Raw genomic sequence first — 4,678 nt, 5'->3', positions numbered from 1 at the left:
GGGGGGGGGCGCCACCATCACGCGCCTCCCCTCATCAGCTGAACCACCATGGATGGGACGATCCTCTCCGCGTGCCGCGGCGCCACCTCGACAGTGGGCCACGGCGGGGGTCGCGGCATGCTTGCGCAGACGGCCGCGGCCGCGCTTGGGCGCCGAGGAACCGGGGCCCTCGCGAGGGGCCTTTCCTTTCTCGACGGCAGAGAACTTCTTTCGTGGCGCCATCAATGGCACTGCAAGCAATGGAGCAGAGAAGCAAGCAAGCGGGGAAGAGATGGGCAACGGGGGCTCCGCCCCCTCCCCATTTATAGCAAGAGAAGGCCAACCGGCGTCTCCCACGATCGCAGGTAATGATGGTTTTCCTTGCATGTCGCAGGGACTTGACAAGTCGTGCAGTTGCCGAGGCAGCGTGGGGAAGCCGAGACACCCACGTCCAATCAACCGCCACGTGTCGACCGAGGCCGCAGGCTTTTGGGGCCTGCGGTGGTCCGAACTTGACCCTTGGCTTTGCCGTGAAGCCAAGCCCGAGCTCACCTTGGGCCCGGGGGCTACTGTCGGTGTTCTGGGAACGGGGGTCCCCAGACTTGCCTGCCTGCGGCCCATGGCGTGGCCAAGCAGCAGGCCGTATGACCCATATTCGTCAACAAGGCACCCAAGACCCTCGCGAGGGTCCAAGCCTCGCGAGGCGGACGACGCAAGACCTCCTCTGGAGTGGCCTAGCCAGGCAGGCTCACGAGGAGCGGAGATATCAAGGCAAGGAAAACCTCATGAGGCTCTTGTGACGTGAGCCATGACGAACGGTACCAGGCGGGTGCCGGTGCGCGCAGCGTCCTTATTTCCTCTTTGGTGCTAAGGATGCCAGCGCAGGCGAAGAGTACCGAGGCATCAGGCAAAGGTTGCCATATTGGTGCAACGAGACCAAGACCAGGAGGACGGCAAGGCGGAGGTCATCGTGGAGCCCAAGACGGCGTCACCCCAGAGCTTTTCACAGGCGAAGACCGCTTTTGTCAGGATAGCTTGTACTAGCTCTCCCCCTTTAAATTTGCCCGCCGTTGTTGGCTCCCTTCCCGCTCGATATTTGGGAAGAGGACCAGGTCCTCTATAAATAGGACTAGCCACCACAGTAGGAGGCAACTGATCCAAAACTGGTTCAGATCATCCTCAACTACACAAGCACAAGAACACCTCAACCTCAGGAGGCTGTTCTTCCCTTGTACTGTTCATCATCAGCCCAAGAGCTAATCCACCACCACCACACTGGAGTAGGGTATTACACCACAACGGTGGCCCGAACCAGTATAAACCCCGTGTCTTTCTGTGTTGCAAGTTCGTCGAGTTCATCCGCAAGATCTTAGCGAGCTAGAGCGTAGATCAGTAGGAGAGAGAGAATTCACGCGCACCCCAGTGTTCAAACCTTAAGTGTTTGCCGGAACCCCACATCTGACAGAGGAGAAAAAACCCTATTTCCACCACCACAACCTTCTATACTCGTGAGATCCCATCTTGGGGCCTTTTCCGGTGCTTTGCCGGAGGGGGCATCGATCACGGAGGGCTTCTACATCAACACCATAGCCTCTCCGATGATGTGTGAGTAGTTTACCTCAAACCTTCGGGTCCATAATTATTATCTAGATTGCTTCTTCTCTCTCTCTTTGGATCTCAATACAAAGTTCTCCTCGATTCTCTTGGGGATCTATTCGATGTAATCTTGTTTTGCGGTGTGTTTGTCGAGATCCGATGAATTGTGGGTTTATGATCAAGATTATCTATGAACAATATTTGAATCTCCTCTGAATTCTTTTATGTATGATTGGTTATCTTTGCAAGTCTCTTCGAATTATCAGTTTGGTTTGGCCTACTAGATTGATCTTTCTTGCAATGGGAGAAGTGCTTAGCTTTGGGTTCAATCTTGCGGTGCTCGATCCCAGTGACAGTAGGGGAAGCGACACGTATTGTATTGTTGCCATCGAGGATAAAAAGATGGTGTTTATATCATACTGCATGAGTTTATCCCTCTACATCATCTCATCTTGCTTAAAGCGTTACTCCGTTCTTATGAACTTAATACTCTAGATGCATGCTGGATAGCGGTCGATGTGTGGAGTAATAGTAGTAATGTAGGCAGGAGTCGGTCTACTTGTCACGGACGTGATGCCTATATACATGATCATACCTAGATATTCTCATAACTATGCTCAATTCTATCAATTGCTCGACAGTAATTTTTCACCCACCGTAAAACTTATGCTATCTTAAGAGAAGCCACTAGTGAAACCTATGGCCCCCGGGTCTATTTTCCATCATATTAATCTCCTGTCAACAAGCTATTTCTATTACTGTTTATTTTGCTTTCTTTACTTTTAGTCTTGATCATAATAACACCAAAAATATTATCTTATCATCTCTATCAGATCTCACTTTTGCAAGTGGCCGTGAAGGGATCGACAACCCCTTTATCGCGTTGGTTGCAAGGTTCTTATTTGTTTGTGTAGGTGCGTGGAACTTGAGCGTGGTCTCCTACTGGATTGATACCTTGGTTCTCATAAACTAAGGGAAACACTTACGCTACTTTACTGCATCACCCTTTCCTCTTCAAGGGAAAACTAATGCAATGCTCAAGAGGTAGCAAGAAGGATTTCTAGCGCCGTTGCCGGGGAGTCTACGCACAAGTCAAGACATACCAAGTACCCATCACAAACTCTTATCCCTCGCATTACATTATTTGCCATTTGCCTCTCATTTTCCTCTCCCCCACTTCACCCTTGCCATTTTATTCGTGTAGCGACCAGACCTCAAATGGTCTGTGCTGCTGTGCACCAGTGTCATCCCTGGATCAGTAATGCTGACACGCACAGTACAAATGGAGGATTTATAACAGAGTAGCAATCACACACTTATTACATCGAATATCTCCGAAGAGATTAAGTATGATAAATATGGCTTAAGGCCATCTAATACGATAACAGCGGAAGACTTGGAAGATAAGTGAGTCCATCAACTCCAGCGGCATCACTGAGTATAAGACCACGACCTAAGGCACCTTACTCGTCGTCTGAAAAGTCTGCAACATGAAACATTGCAGCCCGAAAATGGGTCAGCACATAGAATATGCTGGCAAAGTAACACATAGAGAGTAATGAACAACAGTAATGCTATACTACATGCATATATGGCTGGTGGAAAGCTCTATGGGTAAAGTTTATGCGGAAAGCCAATTTTTCCCTACTACAAAGGAATAAATTTTATTTAACTATCATGGTGGTTGTTAAACATTGAGAAGGTACCTCCAACTCAATCCCAATTAAGTGTCATCATTAACCCAACAAAATTAATTAAAAGTAACATGGTGATGAGATTCAAATGATAATCCAGGTACTAGATACTCAAGTTGTCCATAACCGGGGACACGGCTAACCATGATTAGTTTGTACACTCTGCAGAGGTTTGCGCACTTTTCCCCACAAGACTCGATCGCCTCCGTTTTATTTCTCGCACTGCATGGTGTTTGAGAAACGGATGGCCGAGACACAGTCTTTCAAAAACAATCACTCTTTACTCTGGATGGACCGGTACACCTACTTTCCCCTACATCTGCTAGCCCACCTCTTCAAGAGATCATGTAACCTACTCAACTATGCTAGAGCCCATAATAGCTTGTGGCTGCACACGGAAGTTTCTAGCATGAACAATCTTATGATCCCTTTGAGCCTGGGTGGCGGACCTTATACAAACAGACAACACTGGGTTCTCCAGGTGCCTCAATCCACCCAGATGTGAGTTTTAGTTGCCACCTTAAGTTGAACCATTAATAAACATCTCACATCTGTCATGAATATCTCTCAAACCCAATCCACGTCTACGAGCATAGCATGGCAATATAATAGCAACGTAGAAGTAACTCCCAAGGGTTTGATAAGAAAATAGGTAATAGGTACTACCTCAACTACTTCCCAGTTCCCACAATTTAATCAAATCCTAATCATGCAATTGTTTGAGGAATAGATCTAATGCAATAAAACTGGTTATGGAAAGTATGATCAAAGTGTTACTTGCCTTGCTGATGATCCGCAAAACCTAGCGATTCGAAGTAACAAGCGGCACACTCCGGGTACTCTATCGCAAACAAACAAGCATACAATCAGTACTCATGTAATGCACAGGTAAAACTCGAATGAAAGATCCAACCAGAAAGTTCAACTTAAGAACTCCGGTTTGCAAAAAGAATCAACTCGAAAGAAGCAACGAAAGTCAAACGGCGAAAGAAAGAAGCTTCGTTTACTAATCTGGATCTAGGTCAAATTTTATTGTAGCAAAAACTTGTTTGAGTAGGTTAAACGGAAAGAGAATTTTGAGACGAAACTCTAGGCGTTTGAATCACCTGATTTCGATAAACGAGCGAGAAGTTAAACAGAAACGAAGATTCGATCAGAAATCGAATCTGAGATAATCGCAGAAAAATCCGACGAAAAAGAAAAATGGACGAACGGTTAAAGAACGGACGTTCGTTAACAGAGAAAAACCGACGAACGCGTTCGTTAAAACGAACGGTTCGGTGAACACTCGCAAAATAATAAAACCGAAAAAAAACCGATCTAGGGGTTTTTTTTAAAGAAAACCGGCAACGAACGAGGCGAGGCAGTACCTCGTCGGGGCAGTGCTCCGGTCGAGGGGCGGCGAGGGC

This window comes from Triticum aestivum, chromosome 3D (genome assembly GCF_018294505.1).
Source record: "Triticum aestivum cultivar Chinese Spring chromosome 3D, IWGSC CS RefSeq v2.1, whole genome shotgun sequence".
In the NCBI taxonomy this organism is placed as follows: domain Eukaryota; kingdom Viridiplantae; phylum Streptophyta; class Magnoliopsida; order Poales; family Poaceae; genus Triticum; species Triticum aestivum.
Note: the sequence above shows the minus strand (reverse complement) of the source record.